The sequence below is a fragment of the Anabrus simplex genome, chromosome 4 (genome assembly GCF_040414725.1).
Source record: "Anabrus simplex isolate iqAnaSimp1 chromosome 4, ASM4041472v1, whole genome shotgun sequence".
NCBI lineage: Eukaryota > Metazoa > Arthropoda > Insecta > Orthoptera > Tettigoniidae > Anabrus > Anabrus simplex.
The window spans coordinates 178708349-178727870 of record NC_090268.1 but is presented as its reverse complement, the minus strand read 5'-3'; positions in this window follow the sequence as shown (position 1 = coordinate 178727870).

Here is a 19522-nt window from a genome sequence, read left to right as displayed (position 1 = left end):
CTCTTATAGTCAATTTGGCAATCCCCTGCAAAGGGTATTTGGAGTATCGCTTGCAGGTCAAAACTTTCACACACGAACTTTGGATTGTCAGCCGCAGTTTTGGTACCTTCTTCCTTCATTTCTCGTATTTGAAACTTACGAGTGATATGGTCCAAATAGTCCGAGTTGGTGATAGTTATCTTGGTGCGTTCTGTCTCGGTGCACTTCGAGCATTGATCCTTCTTCGGGGTAAAAATGGCTAAGGGTGGTTCGAACTTTTTAAAAATTGCCCGAAATGCCGATTCTGACACCTGAGGGCGTTTCGTATGTTTATGTCCGGATTCAAGTAGAGACGATTGCTCTACAGTAGTGAACAGGAAGTTTCGGAAACGAGTTAATGAAGGCACGAGGGTGGCGAACAACTCGTTCTGGAGTTACATTTGGAGCTGGTCGTCCAGCCATCCGATCTCGCCCTAAGCAGGATCCGTTAGGGCTCTTACACTGCAAAACCGCGTTTACCACATTCCTCGAAATAGCAAAGGTATTCAGAAAAAACCTTCGACATACTCGAACTGCATTTTCAGATACTCGTACAGTACATCTGGCAACGTTTACTTCTTACTGACTTGTTTATTGAATTCCGAATCAGGTTGCCCTTTTCTCTTCCGTTGAACAGGTTTCTCATTTGCAAGCTGTCCACTTCATGACCGTATCGATGAGTAAAATTAACTTGTTAGATAAAATAACCACCTAATCGATATTTTATTATATGCCTTTGGCAAAATTATAAAAAACATTAACAATCATAGTACATGTTTCACCCCCTGTGGGCGGGGGACGCAGATGAAGAATACACCCACAGTATCGTAAAAGGGGCCCAAGGGGTTCTCAACGTGGGAGAGTGGGTTGGCGACCACGGGGCCCTTAGCTGAGTCCTGGCGTTGCTTTCACGTACTTGTGCCAGGCTCCTCACTTTCGTCTACCGGTATCCTGTCCGACCTCCCTTGGTGAACTCTTGTTCTTTTCTGAACCCGACGGTATTAGAGCATTCGAGGCCTAGGAAGTCTTCCATTTTCACGCCCTTCGTGGCCCTTGCCTTTCTTCGCCGTTCCTTCATTTTTCTAAGTGTCGGATCCCTTCTTTATTCCTTCTTTTTTCCCTCTATCTACCCCCTGTGGGTGGGGAATGCAGACGAAAGTACACCCGCGGTATCCCCTGCCAGCCGTGTGAGGCGACCTAAAGGGGCGCCCAAGGGATGCTTGTATTAGAACAATGAAACTACTTTTGATTCGTACCATCACGTGGGGAACACAATGGGCCGCCTTTAGTTGCGAGTAGTGCTACTATATTAGGTAGACAATAGGTTTGTGATTAGTAGCAGCAGAGATTGGTTCACTGTGGGTTTCCAGTACCGGTGATTAGTACCATTGTGAGAAACACCACGGGTCTGGGCGTTGCCTGTGTTTAGTACCACTATATGAGCTACACCGTGGGTCTACGCTACTTTTGATTAGTACCCCAACATGACAAATACCGTGGTTCTACGTTACTCGCGACATGTACCATTATGAGTGGCCGTTGACATAGATTTTGGATCCCTTCAGACAGCAAGCACGCTCGATTCAGCATTGTGCTTTGGAAGTGGTCCCTTGGTCAGCAATACTATTTTAATGATAGTTTTTGGGTCATATCCACTGATTGTTTTGAATTAATATCCCTCCATTCATTCTTCATGCCATTTTTATTGTAGTCAGTGGATGATTTTGAACTTTTAATTTGTCGTTACATTTCGTACTATTAGGGGCCGATGACCTATATGTTAGGCCCCTTTATACAACAAGCATCATCATCAGTACATGTTTCGACCACTTAGTGGTTATCTTCAGCTATTACCAAAATGCTTAAATGATAATACATAATAATAATAATAATAATAATAATAATAATAATTGTTACTGAGTTATCCGTGGTAGTAAGAGGTGAAAGAAAGTGCGGGCTGGAATAGGTCTCAACTACAAAATTAAAGTTAGTTTAAAACTTTAACAAAGGTTATATTTTCTTTTCGAAATCAACAAATCAAGAAATTACAAATTACAGTTCATTACAGGATTTGGGCTTCGAGCCCCGTTTTACATTCCTGAGCCCTCAGCTCACAACCACAAATGGTCAAAGGGCAGAAAACCGCTTCATACCAAGGAGCACTTGCCCCTAATGAGAATGTCAAGCCTCCTAGAGGCACGCAGAGATCAAATTAGGAAAGAGCAGTCCCGCTCTCAAGTTTACAAGCCTATCAAAGGCCACAACAAACTTCACTTCTAACTGCCCTCAAGGCACACATACAGTGAAACAGGGGTATCTTGTACCCAACCTACAGGGCCTTCACATGAAGAAAACAAAATTTTGGGTTAATTAAATGGCCCAAAAAACCAAATTGACTGGAGGCGTAGCTTGCACTCCTACCTGAAACTTCTTAAAACCTAGGTGGCACTCGGCCAGTTATACAGGGGCTAACCCCATACTAGGGAGGTGACTCGTAGAAGAATAATTTATTACATTAATAAGAGAAGAAAATCGGTTATGAAAACGAAGTCACCTCAAGACAACATGGGTGGGAGCTCGAGAGGGTTAAGCACTCTCTATCCCAAATTGCGGTTAATTTACATGAATATAGTAAGGTTTACATTGAAAAGGATTCGAACCTTCCCCGCGGGTTAAAACTGCTGAGCTAGCAAGAAATAAAGTTCTTAAACGGCCATTACCTTGTTGATGAACTGCTGCCCGGAGAAAGAGGCGCTTCCCGCCCCGTGCTACATAATCACACACTAAGCAAGTTGTCGATGGAGTGGCGACGAGCCAGGAACCTCAGCAGTTTTATACGCTCGGGGAAAGTTCGAGACCTTTCGTGAACAAAACAGTCCCGCCCACTACCTTTTATTGGCTGGCTAAAGATTACATGTCAAAACTGAAGAAGAAATCTAGGATTGGTGGAAAATTAATTTAGAAAATTTAGGATTGGCTGAATTTAAAACTAACGGAAACAGAGATCAATATTGCCAACCCAAAAAATGCAAGAAAGAAATTTAACAAAGAACAAACTTATGGAAACAAAATTTCTTCAAAAACAGTTCGTTCACTTCGCACCAGGGTGCACAGTTATAGTTTTATGTAGTGACATCTAGAAGAGAATGTCCACACTTCTTGCTACAGAGCAAACAAACACAAATCGAAATAGACAGTTCATAACACTTCAAAATTTACAGTAGTGACATCTTCCAAGAAACCTTTAATTTAATACAGATTTTAAAGTTCAGAGTTTCTCCTGTAGGGGATACCTTTTAGGCGCACAATTTAAATCTGCGGGGTCGGGGTGTACCAAACGGTACAATAATAATAATAATAATAATAATAATAATAATAATAATAATAATAATAATAATAATGGTTACGGAGTTTTGTGGATTTGCAGAGGTGAAAGAAGGTGCGGGTTGGAATAGGTCTCAACTACAGAAGCACGAAAGATGAATTAAAATTTTAACAAGGTTATATTTTCAAAACTTAACTATGGTAGCATAGAATTTTTGAGCATACAACAAATAACAACAAGTTAAATCAGGTACACAATTTAGAGAATATTTAACTGGTTCCCACTAGGGGAAATAACAAAGACAATCAGGTATACAGCCGCTGTACCGAAAATCTGTTCAGTGATTTTTACCTATATTGGGCTACGGCCCGAATTCATTAACTCTTGAGTTCACAGCTCACAATCACAAAAGCTACAGGGCAGAAAACCCCTAAGTACAAGGAGCACTTGCTCCTAATTACAGTGTTAAAGAAAAGAGCAGAACCGCTCTCAATATTACCAGCCTATCAAAGGCTACAACCTTCAGTTCAGACTGCCCTCAAGGCACACTAAGAAACAGGGGTATTTGATACCCAACCTACAGGGCCTTTACATGAGGAAAACAAAACATCAGGTTAAATTACTGGCCTATAATACAAGATTGAATGGAGGCGATAACTTGCACTCCTACACAAAGTTTTTGTCTAAAACCTATGTGGCGCTAGGCCGATGATACAGGGGCTAATGCCAATTTATGGAGGTGACTAGTTGACAAATAAGTTTAAGACTTTACGAAGGAAGAGAAAAACGGTTACGAAAACATAGTCACCTCAAATTCAAAATGAAGGGGAGTTCGAGAGGGTGAAGCACTCTCTATCCCCGCTTTACAGATTAGTAATTTGTAGATAGACAGAAAAGAATTTACATTTTAAAAGGGTAGGTTACATACTAAAGGTTTCGAACCCTCCCCGATAGTTAAACTGCTGAGCTAGCAAGAAATGAAGATGTTAACAGGCCATTATCTTGTAGATGAACTGCTGCTTGGAGAAAGAGGCGCTTCCCGCCCCCTGCTATATATTCCCACACTGAGAAAGATGTTACTGAAGTGGCACAGAGACAAGAAAATCAGCAGTTTATATACCCCCGTGGAATATTCGAGACCTTTCCTGAATGATAACAACCCGCCCAAAAACTTTTATTGGCTACGAGCAAAAACTAATACACAAGACGATGAAGAAACACCTTATTGGTGAAAAATTAATTACAAAAATTTATGATTGGCTAATTTCAAAACTGGCGGAAGGAAAGGATTATATTGCCAACCCACAAACCACAGAACAAAATTTAGTAAAAATAAAACTTAGGAATACAATATTTCATCAAGAAAGTTCATTCCATTGCACCAGAGTGTGTTACCATAGTTTGGGTTAGCGACTTCTGTTAGAGAATGTTCAAACTTCTTGATACGGAGCAAACAAACACAAATCAAAATAGACACAGTTCAGAACACTTCAAGATTACCAAATTTACAGTAGTGACATCTTCCGAGAAACCGTTGAGTTAATACAGTTTGTTAAAGTTCAGGGTTTCTCCTGTAGAGAGGTTTCAACTGGCGCAATATTTGAATTCGAGGCGTGGAGGTGTACCGCCCGGTACAATAATAATAAAAATAATAATTGTACCGGGAGGTACACCTCAATAACGCTCCCACGAACCTGCTACGAAGGCGTGATACTCCCGCGTGGCGCGTCCCAGGTGGCGGCTAGGGTGGTCCTAACCGGCTTGCCGTCGGACTTGAGGGAAATAAAATACCTCTTGCGGACCAAACACACTACCCCCTGCGTGTGGGGGACGCAAGCTATCCTTGCGTGTTCAACAATGGCAACCGTTTGTTGTACGCTGCTTGTCCTCGTGCGACGCGGCCGGTTGGGATACGCTTGGATAGCAGTTATGAATTGTTTGACGTATCTTCGGTTCCTTGCCTTGTCAGACAACCAAGTGGGGTACCTCTGTGCTAGTACGACGACCTGAAATAATCCTGGATCTGCACACTGGCCCGAAAGTAAACACGTACTCTTTGATTTATCGGAGGCCCCTCCTGTCCGTTATTGGCCGGTATCCAGTATGGTTCAGGGATAGAAACGAAGGTGGGCTGCGCGTTCGTTGTTGACAATGATAGCTTTCTTTTTTCTCTCCCGGAAACCTGTAGTGTATACACAGCAGAGCTCTATGATATCTGTGAAGCTTTGCGGTACGCACTGTCCGATGAGCGCCGACACAATTTTCTGTGTGATGACTCCTTGTGCTCGGTACAGTCTATTGATACCTGTTTCCCTCGACACCCTCTGGTGCAGCGTGTGTAGGACCTGCTGGCCGGAATCACGTTTATGTGGCTTCCAAGCCACATGGGTGTAGAGGGAAACGAGCTGGCAGATAAGGCTGCCAGGGAGGCAGTAACATTGCCCCCGTTGCCTTTCAAGGTTCCAGCAAGTGATATTCGCTCCCTGCTGCGACATCTTGTTATGTCCCATTGGGAGATGGAGTGGCAGGCCATTCCACTTCCCAATAAGCTGAGAGCGATAAAAGGAACAACGAAGGCCTGGAGGACTTCCGTTCGGGCTTCTCGGAGGGAAGCTGTGGTATTATGTCGTCTTCGGATCGGTTACGGTATCTTGACTCACTCGCATCTTTTGAAAGGAGAACCCCCTCCGGTATGTACCTGCGGCGACCATCTTACCGTGGTTCACATCCTTACGGAGTGTGTGGACCTGGTCGATCTGCGTCGTTGGCTTAACCTCCCGAGTACAATCCCCCTCATCCTGCGAGATGACGAGCAGTCAGCAAATTTCGCCATGCGGTCTTTTTATCGTGTGTAGTGATGTCCTTAGTACTACTGTACTTGTGTCAATTGCGCTTTTATACCATTGACTTCATTTTAGTTTGTGTTGCGTATATTTATGTGTTATTTTAACGTCTAACTTGAAATATACAGGTTGTCCCACCCAACTCTGCGACTCCGAAATGAAACAAATTGTGAAAATTCCAATTGGCCAGGAGCGTACCTATGTCAGGGACTCACACAATGAGAAGGCACGCACGATCCACAAAGTCAAACAAATAACACCTCTAACATCAAGTTGCGCATTTTTAAATGGAGCATGTATGTCTATTCTAGCAGAATGTCAACTAGCGCTACAACTAGTGATAACACACTTGGTTCCGCTTTTCTAAACACATTTACTGTTGGCCTATAGCCCTCAGAAACTTCATTGTTGTGCAGTACATCTGGCATGGAAAATGCACCCACAAATCACCAGTAGTGTCTTGTCCGATGAAACCGTGCCACTTCAACAGATGTTCGAAGTGCCCTTCGTTTGCATCAATACACTTTTGGAATCTGGTAACAAGAGAGTGTTGCACGGATTGCAGTGTTTCTACCAACGAGCTAGAATAACATAGAGAGGCGGAAGCGCTGCCTGGGTGAACCTAATAGAACGAACGCCCGCCATGTTTCCTGTTGTCACACAAGCAAGGGGGCATGGCCTTTAAATGACGAAAAGTGTAGAAAATGCGTATTTTAGAATCGCTGGGGGAGAATTAAAGTCCGTTGCCGAAAGCTTGAAGCATGAAAGCGAATACCGCCACTTCATCATATTGCGGCACGAGGCCAACATCACGATCAGTTGATTGTAGGGTAGTTCGAAATCATCGCACAGTGACATACGAATAGGCCTCGAAATCGGAACAAGAGCGTTACCCTGCTTGGCTGTTGTGGTTAAGCGTAAATTAGAATAAAAACGATGGACATAAATATTTATGACAGGAAACCATAAAATCATAGGGACCTATAATAGGTTACAACCTCATTCTGTTAATATTTTTAAAATTATTGCATCCTCATGAGTAGCCTACTGTGTTCCTTTCTTAATCTGTTTACCCTCTCGGGTTGGTTTTTCCCAGGACTCAGCGACGGATCCCACCTCTACCACCTCAAGGACAGTGTTCTGGAGCGTGAGACATTGGGTCGGAGGATACAACTGTGAGGGAGGGCTGCACCTGCTATGCTGAACAGGGGCCTTGTAGGGGGGAGTAGGAAGCGCCCGTGGCCTTAAGTTAGGTACCATCCCGGCATTTGCCTGGAGGAGAAGTGGGAAACCACGGAAAATCACTTCGAGGATGGCTGAGGTGGGAGTCGAACCCACTTCTACTCAGTTGACCTCCCCAGGCTGATAGAATCCCGTTACAGCCCTCGTGCCCCTTTTCAAATTTGGTGGCGGAGCTGTGAATCGAACCCGGGCTTCCAGGGGTGGCAGCTGCTCACGCTAACCAGTGCACCACAGAGGCGGCCCATGAATACTTTACCACAATAATCGTTTAGTGTAATTATTTATTATTACTAGCTTGAAAGTTGTCCATTATGAATTGTGGCGTAGTTTTAAAAACCAAGGCAACAGACATCTACAATAAAGGCTGTATACATTTCAAAAATAGCAGTAAAATGCTGTATTTATCATACTTGGTGTGCGTTTGAACGAAATAAGTGTTTTTTGTGGTTACGTTTTCTTAGTGGTGGGCGTTCCATTTCCTTTATTTGAAAATACGAATGAAAATTAAATAGGGCTGGAAATGTACAGAGCATAAGCAACTGAATTGAGTGGGATACCATTTATCTCTTTTCGCCCTCACAACGCATTGATCAGTTAATTCCTTGTTCTTTAAACGAAATCTGAAACAAAATTCGACAAATAATTACCGTGGCTATCCGTACTTTGGCTAAGTAAACAATAAAATGGATTTAATTACAAACAGAAATTACAAAAGGGAATCTCGGCTATAATTCAGTAATACTTACTTAAAGTACGATATATCCTTGGTTTTATTACTCCGATTAGTACAACCATACGCTGAGCTTACGGCTAGCATTCTTGAAAGCGAGAATCTATCTTTTCACTTCTTAAAACTTAGGGAATTAAATTGGCATGCGCGATCTCCCTGTCACCTCAACATATGCTCTCGCGCCAATTCGCTTTGTTTTGACAACCGTTAACATGGCTGCCCCTTATCAACTTGCTTCAAGCAGGGAGAGCTGATGTCAGGTATACAGCCCCTCTATGTTATTCTAGCTCGTTGGTTTCTACACATATTGCCGCACACGCCTCAGTAATACGATGTTGAATATCCTCTACTGTCGTTGGCTGTTCTTGATACCCCCTGCGGGTGGAGGACGCACATGTAGAATACACCCGCAGTATCCCCTGCCTGTTGTAAGAGGCGACTAAAAGGGGCGACCAAGGGATGATTGAATTAGGACCATGAAACTACTTTTGATTCGTACCATCATGCGGGGAACACCATGGGTCGCTTTTACTTGCGAATAGTACCACTCTGTTAGGTATTCAATAGTTTTGTGATTCGTAGCACTCAAGCGGGGTTCAGTGTGGTTTTCCAGTACCTGTGAGTCGTACCCTTGTGAGCAACACCACGGGTCTGGGCGTAGCCTATGAGTTGTACCGCTATATGAGCGGCACCGTGGGTCAGCGTTGCATGTGATCGGTACCGACTATGTTGAGGAACACCACGGGATATTGCGGGTCCCTGTGGTTAGTACACTCGGTGAGTAACCTTATCGGTTTGCGTTGGCTATGACTGGCGCCATTGTGTGAGAAACACCACAGGTCTGCGTTACTTATACGATGTACAATACTTGTGAGTAGTACCGTCTTGTGCGGAACACCGTGAGTCTTCGCTACTTTTGATTAGTACCCCAACATGACAAATAACATGGTTCTACTTTGCTCGCGACATGTACCATCGTGTAGGGCCGTAGACGTGGATTTTGCACCCTTTTTGTCATCAAGCATCATTGTGCTTTCTAAGTGGTCCCTTGGTCTGTAATACTATTTGTACCGGTTGGTACACCTCTACGCCGCACTTTTGAATTTTCCGCCTTAAAGTACTCCCCTACAGCAGAAACTCTGAACTTTAAAAACTGAATTATCTCAACAGTTTCTCAGAAGATGTCATTGTGTTAATTTCGAACTGCTTTTGTTCACTAATTATCAAGAAGTGTGGACATTCTCTGATAGATGTCTCTACAAAACCATGACCATGCACCCTGGTGCAAAGTGGTAGAATTTTATTTGAAGAAATTTTGTATTCATAAGTTTGTTCCTTACTAAATTTTGTTCTTTCATTTATGGGTTGCCAATATTAATCTTTCTTTCCGCCAGTTTTGAACTTAGCCAATCAGTAATTTCTGCAATTAAATTCCAACCGATCCTAGGTTCCTTCTTCTATTTTGATGTGTTACTTTTAACCAGCCAATAAAGTTGAGTGGGTGTGTCTTAATTATTCATGAAAGTTCTCGAATCTTCCCTGAGTGTATAAAAACTGCTGATTTTCACGGCTCCTGGCCACTCGAACAGCATCTAGCCTAGTGTATGGAAATGTAGCAGGAGGCGGGAAGCGCCTCTTTCATCCGGCAGCAGCTCTTCTACAAGGTAATGGCCACTTAACATCTTTATTTCTCGCTAGCTCAGCAGTCTAAACCGCGGGGAAGGTCTGAAACCTTTTCAATGTAACCTATCTGTCTAAAAATGTAACTTAGTGCCGGCTTATGTAAAATTTTCTTATTACCTTAACTATAAATCGGGGATAGAGAGCGCTTTACCCTCTCAGCTCCCCTTCATTTTGATTTGAGGTGACTACGTTTTCATTACCGATTTTCTACTCTTAATGTATTAACATTTTCTTATACGAGTCTCCTCACTAGTGTGGGAATAGCCCCTGTTTAATCGGCCTAGTGCCCCTTAGGTTTTAACAAGTATTCATGTAGGAGTGCAAGTACACGCCTCCATTCTGCTTTGCATTTTGGGCCATTTACTTAACCTTTCTTTTTCAACGAAGGCCCAGTAGGTTTTGTACTAGATACCCCTGTTTCTTTGTAGGTGTGCCTTGAGGGCAGTTGATTCTAATGTTGGTTGTTGCCTTTGATAGGCTCAGAAAATTGAGAGCGGGTTAGCTCTTTTATTTGTGATAAAAGTGCCTCAGGGAGGCTTGAGATTTGAAAGTGGGAGCAAGTGCTCCATGTTATTAGGGGTTTTGTTCCCATTGGTAAATATGTGTTTGGGAGCTGAGAGCTCAGGAAATGTAAAGTGAAGGCTTGAAGCCTAAGTTCTGTTATACCACCAGATCTTGTCGTTCCTAGATTTAAATTTTGTTACTTGTACCTTTTTACTTGTTGTTATTGGTTAAAGTTAGAAATTCTATATCAAATCTGTTAAGTTTGGCTGTTTTGAAAATATAACCTTTAATGAAATTTTAATCCATTTCTCGGCTTTGTAGTTAGACCTATTCCAGCCAGCACTTTCTTTCACCTCTGCCTTCCACGGGTAACCCCGTAACACTATTATTTACGATCTTTCTTGCGTCTGATCCACTGTTTTTCCTTTTTTTGTTTTTTGTTTGATTTTTTTGGGTTCATGTCCATCCACTCATTCTTCATGATAGTTTTTATTTTATTTTGGTCACTGGATGAATTTGAACTTTTCGTTATTTAATTTCGTACCATTAGGGCCGATGACTTCGATGTTAGGCCCCTTTAAACAACAAGCATCATCATCATCAGCTCTTCTTGATATGCTGTATCTTTCACTGTGCCCCAGAGAAAGAAGTCTCATGGCGTCAAGTCTGGGGACCGAAGTGGCCATCGCACAGGACCTCCCCATCCTATCCACCTATTTTAAAACGTTGCATCCACAACATCTCTGGAAACTCATGCAGAATGTGCGGGACATCCATCATGCTTGAACCATATTGATAGACGCGTTTCCAATCCCACACCTCCATGAGGAGGGGTAGAGTGTGTTGCAGAAGTATGAATATCGCTGTCCGTTTAATGTTTCCTGATAAAAATAGGGACCTAAAATACTGTTACCAGTGATACCGCACCAAACATTGACACTCCACTGTCGTTGATGAGCAACTTGGCGAATCCAGTGGGGATTTTGCTCGGACCAGTAGTGCATGTTCCGCAGATTCACATGACCCTGATTTGTAAATAAAGCTTCGACCGTAAACGACGTATTACGTAGGAATGCTGGATTACCTTGCAACTGCTGAAGTGCAAAACAACAGAATACAATGCGGAATTCAAAGTCCGTCCCGTACAGTTCCTGGTGCAGTGTGATATGGAACGGATGAAACCGATGCTTTGCAAAATTCTGCTCACACTATTGCGGCTTATTCTAGAACCTCGTGCAGTCTGTCGGACACTCACCTGAGGATTGTAGGCTACAGCAGCCAGAACAGCAATTTCGTTTCCTGTGCCAGTCGCTGTCTTCGTACGGGCAGCCAGAACAGCAATTTCGTTTCCTGTGCCAGTCGCTGTCTTTGTACGTTGCATTGTGGAAGCCCAGCTTCCTGTTTCCCTGAGTTTCGAGCAGATGTTGGCATTGGTACGAGGCGAAGGACACTGTCGATCTGGGTAGCGTTCAGCGTACAATGCCACAGCTGCGGTTGCATTTCTGCGACATTTGCTGTAAATTAAAATAATATCCAGGTATTGTTCGTTACTGAAGGCCGGCATATCGACTAGATGACGGCAATTTATATGCGCTACACGAAAACACGGTGTAATGTGTCAATATGGAAAGCAATATCGGAAACGTACGTGAATTACGCTACAGTATGACAGCAGACCAGATCAGGAGACACTAGTACACTGAAGCTAGAACGTGCAGACCTGATATCGGTTTGTTTACAGCAGGCTACAGTACATGCATTGCATTACGTCAGAAACTGTGGCGCCATTGCCATCCTCTAACAGCGACGTATTTCAGAACGTATGAGGTTCAGAAACGTGAAAACCAAGTGTGTTATCACCAATTGCAGCTCTAGTTTTCATTTTGCTAGAAGAAGCATACATGTCCCATTTAAAAAAAAACGCAAATTGGCGTTGGAAGTGCTACCTGTTCACCTTTATGGATTGTTCACACCTTCTCATTGTGTGAGCCCCTAACACGAGTACGTTCCTAGCCAATTAAAATTTTCATATTTTACTTCATTTCGGAGATATTAGGGGTCGCAGAGTTGGGTGGGGCACTCTATATATATCTGTACTTCCAGGCAATGCCTTATTCCTTTGTTACCTGTATTTTCTATTATTTTATTAGAAAACAAGGCATTGCGAATTAGATCCACTGATTGTTTTAATCTCATAATCATATTTCTTCATCACCATTTTTTTAAACTATAGTCAGTGGATACCTTTAACAATGTTAATTATCATATATCATGTCGCCCAACTCGTTCCATTAGGGGCCGGCGACCTTCGATGTTAGGCCCCACCAAACAACAAGCATCATCATCTATATGGTAGTTCGATCCGATGCAAAATGGATTATGGTAGTATGTTTTATCATAACGTGAGGCGTTATTAATGCCCAACGAATGTTTTTCTATAGGGGAGAGTGTTGTACCTTGGAACAGTTGCATTATCTTTGATCGTAGTAAACATTCTTTGGATCAGTTGAGTTGATTTCATTACTTTGCCACCCTGGGCAGCACAGTTTGTCTGGTGGCATCCATTGTGGTTTCAGTTCCAAGTTACTTAAGTGTAAAGCATTTTGGTACTTGAAAGTATCTTAAAAGTGATTTCAAATTGGCATATTAGTAATTCACACATGTAAAAGAGATTCCTTCAATATTTACACTAAGTTAGTAAGGAAATGGGCTAACTTATACACAGGCTACATTTTTGTTCTACCTAAGCTGTAAAAAGAAATTAATGTTTTTTTCTGAAATGGCTACATCATGTACCTTGGAACACGCACACCTATTGTACCTTGGAACATGTTCCAAGGTACATTATAAGGTACACTAAGTTCTTTTAGATGCTATTTTGAAACATTATCTTGTTCTTATTCTGTATTCACCTGAATCCAACTCAGTTTTAATAGATCTAGACCTAATAATCTGAAGTTGTCTACAGATCTTGATCTTCTCTTGATCAAGACAGACGTCCTCTCCACCTCATATTATCAGGCTCTTCCCCACAGCTGAAGAGAGGAAACCAGGGAAAGAAGGAAAGGGAAGTCAACAGTCCTAACAGCTACTCCTGACAAACATGATCCCCAATCTAACTTGTCCAATATGAAAGAAAATAATGAATCTAAAACTTTGATTGCAAAGAAAAGGACTAACAGGAATATTTTCCATTCAGAAGAGGAACCTGATATGGTGTCTAGTGGTAGTGAAGCAGATTATGCAGGTGATCTGTTGGGAGAACAGCAAGCCAACACTTTGATCACCCATGTCTCCCAGGAGAATTTGTTCTGATTCAGTTTCAAACAAGAAAGTTTCTTGTACATTATGGTGGTAAAATACATAAATATGAGAAATGTTTTTATGAGTATAAAATTCAGTTTTTAAAGAGACAGGGCAACACTAAAAACTTCATATGATGTTCACTATATGATGTTTCCGAGGAAGACGTTATAATGAAATTACCTCAGCCAAATATCTCTGGTGGCACCCAGTGACAAAAGAAACATATGCACTTTGAAAAAAGATTTCATAATTTCCAGGTACGTCACTGAAAAAAATTTGTGTTTGATTGTGCTGTTGCTGTAATATGAAGAGATACTGATAACAAAACTAGTTTAATCTGATAATTTTTTTCATTAATCGGTCATTTTCATCAAATTTTTAAGTCATTTTTAGAGACTTGTAATGAGAGAATAATACTGTGTCCAGTGACACAACCTGTTTAATATTATGTATACATGTTCAGATGAATAACGTCATTTGTTGTGAAAAATATAATATTTTTGTAATATTCAGTAATTCTCACATAACTGTTAAAGTTGATCCAAGGTACATGACTATGTTGTACCTTGGAACATGTTGCAGAGTTCAACAAAATGTTTTTTAAATACTTTGACACTGAGCACAGTGCAAAGTACATTAAAATAGGTGGAAAGACCTATATTAATGAGGAACAATAAGTAGGATTCAAGAAATACCAAATAAAAGAAATTAAAAAATGAAATGTCAAAACTGTTCCAAGGTACAACACTCTCCCCTACGTACGTCTCACATTTAGTTTATTTTTCTGGAACTGGTAAACTTGGAATTGCCCATCTTATTCTGGCGATGGAGAAGAGAATTATTATCCTCATCTGCATCCTATTTCTACGTATGTTACCCATTTGGAGGTCAGGTTTTCTAAACGCTCACATACCCCACAATTTAGGTTTTTACAGGTACATAAATGAACCTCTCTATAAATAGCAAACCGCACTCATGGGACATTATATTAATAAAAACGGATACAATACAGATTAATGAAATGAAAAACAATATCACACAATTTACCTGCTTAAATTCTTTTAATGATAATCCTCAAAGCATGGTGCTGGGCACATTGCTTTGTTGCAGTCCTTGCACTGGTAAATTGTCCTCCCGGTCTTCTTCTCTCTTCTTGCAGTGTGTGCACAGACATGGCACACCCTGGATGGTGGTTTCCCTCCTGGTTGGTTTGGGAGAATAACAGAAAGGATATGTGGCTGGGTTAACCTTGCAGATGTATCGCCATTTGAAGGTCCCACGAACCTGCTACGCCCACGAACCTGCTACGCAGGCGTAGCAGGGGGAGAGGTGATACTCCCACGTGGCGCGTCCCAGGTGGCGGATAGGGGGGTCCTAACCGGCTTGCCGGCGGACTTGAGGGAAATAAAATACCTCTCGCGGACCAAACACACTACCCCCTGCGGGTGGGGGACGCACATGTAGAATACACCCGCGGTACCCCCTGCCTGTCGTATGAGTCGACTAAAAGGGGCGACCTAGGCGCGGACATGGATTGCGGTTTGGTATAACGTGTTGGACCTCCTGTGGATGGGAGGGGTCGAGTACATTCACAGGTTACCCCTGCCTGTCGTAGAAGGCGACTTAAAGGGTTATGTGGCCATGGTCCCCTCTTTATTTTATTATTATTTTTCCGAGGGTCAGATGTAGACCATTCCAAATTTTGATGTGCGTGCTGCCCGGAGATGGGCCTCTTACGTGTGCGATTACGCCCAAAAGCCCGCAACTGTCCACCCAGGACCATTGCGTGGTGGGAGCGCCATGTACCTTGGCAGTGGTATCCGCCTGACAACACAGGTCCCCGCACAGCCGAATGCCAGAAGGACATATTATTATTAATTATTTTTATTTTTTTCTCTATATTTAGTGCTCTGTAAACGCTATGGGGTACATGCTATTGCGGGTGACTGGAGGAAGGGAGTCTTAGTACTCATTGCCTCAGTCATGCCGTATTAGGCATCGTCCAACATCGGACCCCGGGCAATACCTGCTACGACCAGGTGGGTATTGCCTTGGCTGCTTGGTTCGGCTACAGAGACCCCTGATCGGAGTGGGTGGCATTCGGGGAGGATGCTATCGGGCATGGCTTCCAAACGAAGTCGGCTCTCACAAGGTGGTCGCCCACCTAAGTCTTTAACTTTTGCTTCCCTGAGAGGTTCAACTCCCTGGGAACATGCGCAGCGTGAAGGAATGGGATCCAGCTTCCCTAGGTTTCTGGTCGCTACCAGAACCGATGGGAACGATTTTAAGCTGGTGAAGTCGATCCTTTTTAGTCGGCACATCGAAGGCGTCTATGGCGAACTGGAGGAACTGAAGAAAATGCGCAACGGTAGTTTGCTTCTAAAGACTTGTACAGCACTGCAAGCTGATCAGTTGCTTAAGTGCGAGCACTTTGGCGAAATCCCCGTCAAAGTGGAGGAGCATAAGTCCTTGAACCTGGTTCGCGGAGTCATCTTTCACCGCGACCTTATTTTGAACACTGACGACGAGTTGATGGAAGACATGAAGAACCGTGGCGTGACACACGTCCGGCGCATTACGCGCAAGGTCAACGGTGAAGACGTTGCCACTGGTGCCTTCATTGTCTCTTTCAAGTTGTCAGTGTTACCAGAGAAAGTCAAGGTAACAACTTATCGTTGCGATGTGAGGCCGTACATCCCGCCTCCTATGCGATGCTATCAATGTCAGCGCTTCGGACATATGGTATCTCGCTGTTCGAATCAGGCTGTATGTGGTACATGTGGACGAGTAGCTCACGGCGCGGAGGAGTGCACAACTCCATACAAGTGCACTAACTGCTCCGGTTTCCATTCTCCTCGGGATCGGAACTGTCCGACATACCTGAGTGAGAAGAAGATCCAGGAGATCAAGACCCTGGATGGTCTTTCCTACCAGGAAGCGCGCCGTAAGTTTAATTCTACGAATACACCTGCCCGTACACTAGACTATAGGTTGATAGCTCAGAGTCTTCCAGGTTCGTCATTCACAACCTCGACACCTGTCCAGACCGCTGCGCCCAAGGCGACTGTTGCTGCTCCCAGCAACGTCGCGAATAGTCAAAGCTCGAAGGGGGGGACCACCCCACCTTCGACCAACCAGAAGTCTGTGCCGGCTGGGAACCGCCAGCCGGCACAGCAAGGGGGGAAGACTAAGTCTCCCCCCCCTAGGAGGTCGACGAAGGTCGTGCCCCAGCCGGCGGAGGCGGCTTCGTTGACCAGGGCTGGGAAACCATCTCCCAGCCCGTCTAAACTCGAAAAAAAGAAGGGGAAGAAGAGCGCCCGTCCTGAGCGCTCTCGGACTTCCCCTGCGAAGGAGAAGTCATGCCCCCCATCTGGGGGATATGAGTCTGCGCCAGGAGGCACTCCTGCTCCAAAACCGGCGCGCTCTCCTCGTAGGGGACCCCCTCGCGCCCGAAAAGCGTCGAAGTTCTGGGCGACACCCCTGCCATCTTTCGATGACGGAATGGATGTCGCGCTGTCCTCTACATCTACGGATGTAGAACTAGATAGTGTTTAGGCTTACGAGCACTTTTTCGCTCATAACCTAACACTCCTTTTATAGTCCACACTATGGCACTGTTACAGTGGAATTGTAACGGTTATGACAGGCATCTTGCTGAGTTACGTCAGCTTATTAGTGAGTACGCAGCGAGTATAGTCTGTCTTCAGGAGACCAATTTCAGACCTGGTCATCATACGGTCTTGAGGCATTTCAAACTATACTCGACAGAACGATACTATGCTCACCGGGCTTCCGGAGGCGTTGGCATTTTTGTACGTTCTGATAGCTACAGCGAAGAGGTTCCATTAAGAACCCCTCTTGAGGCTGTAGCGGTTCGCGTCTCGCTGCCTGTCATAGCAACAGTGTGTAATGTTTATCTTCCACCTGGCCAGAATCTGAACATCAATGATGTCGCTGATCTTATAGATCAGCTTCCATCTCCCTTCCTTTTATTGGGCGATTTTAACGCCCATCACCCCATATGGGGCTCTGAAACACCTTGCCCACGAGGAAGAGAGCTGGGAACACTTCTAACAGATCTGGATTTATGTATTTTGAACACAGGGGAACCAACTCACTTTAGTGTACGTTACGGCACATACTCTCGCATAGACGTAAGTCTATGCAGCCGTACGTTGGTTCCACTGTTTCGGTGGAATGCACACGATGATCTCTGTGACAGTGACCATTTTCCCATCATTCTTACTTTGTTGAAACATAAACCCGTCGAGGCTCCCCCTCGATGGATTCTTAAACATGCTGATTGGCCAAAGTACACATCACTAGCTGTCTTTACCGATGATGTCAGGCGGACCGTCGACGAGGAAATAACTTACGTCACCCAAGTTATTCTTGCTGCTGCTGAGGAGTCCATTCCGTTTTTCTCGGGGGCTCCTCGCCGAAAACACGTTCCTTGGTGGAGCGATGAAATAGCAGCAGCCATCAAAGAACGCCGTCGCGCTCATAAACGTTACCGTCGACAGCCTACTCTGGCCAACTTGGTAACATTTAAGAAACTCCGCGCTAAGGCGCGAGTTCTTATTCGACAAAGTAAGAAGGCTTCATGGGAGAGATATGTGTCGTCCATGACGTCACATACTCCATCATCTCAAGTGTGGACGAAACTTCGACGAATTTCGGGTATTCAAGGATCATCTGCTGTACCGGGAATTTCCATTGCAGGCAGTGTCGCCACTGACCCCCTCGCGATTGCTAATCATCTCGCTAGCCATTTCGCGGATGTCTCTGGCTCCGGGAATTACAATCCTGATTTCCTCCCTCTGAAGCGGGAGGCAGAACGTCATCACCTTAGTTTTGCCACCCATGATTCAGAGGACTACAACGTGCCCTTTACGGAGTGGGAACTCCGCAGCGCCTTAGCGCTTTGCAAGGACACGTCTCCTGGACCGGACAACATCCATAACCAGATGTTGAAACACCTTAGTGATGATAGTTTACTATATCTCCTTCGTGTGTTCAACCGAATCTGGACAGAGGGTGATTTTCCGTCTCAGTGGCGAGAGGGCATAGTCATCCCTGTCCTCAAGCCTGACAAAGATCCTAAGTATGCAGGAAGTTACAGACCGATTTGTCTTACAAATTGCCTGTGTAAGCTATTTGAGAGGATGGTAAATCGCAGACTCGTGTGGTGTCTGGAGAAACATGGACTTTTGTCCGAGTACCAATGTGGATTTCGAGCCGCTCGATCCACCACAGACCACTTGGTACGCCTGGAGAGCTCTATCCAGGATGCGTTTCTCCGCAAACAGCACTTGGTAGCTGTCTTCTTTGACTTGGAGAAGGCCTACGACACCACCTGGCGATATGGCATCCTTTCAGTCCTGCATCAATGGAGATTCCGAGGTAACTTGCCGGTATTTATTGCGAATTTTTTGTCCCTTCGTCTATTCCGTGTCCGAGTAGGGAGGACATATTCGCAATACCACGTTCAAGAAAACGGAGTCCCACAGGGATCGGTTCTTAGTGTCACCCTGTTCGCGATTGCCATAAACGGTATTGTCGCTGCTGCTGGTCCAGCCGTAATACCGTCCCTATATGTGGATGATTTTGCTCTGCACTATAGCTCGTGCAGTATGGCAGTCGCAGAGCGACAGTTACAGCAAGCTATTAGGAGGGTGGAGAAGTGGACCTTAGAACATGGCTTTCGGTTTTCTGCCGCAAAGACCTCCGTTGTCCACTTTTGTCGTCAACGTACTCTTCACCCTCATCCTGAGCTTTATCTAGGAAATGTCGTTCTCCCAGTTGTTGACACCTACCGATTTCTTGGGCTCCTTTTTGACAGTAAATTATCGTGGGAGCCACACGTGCGGG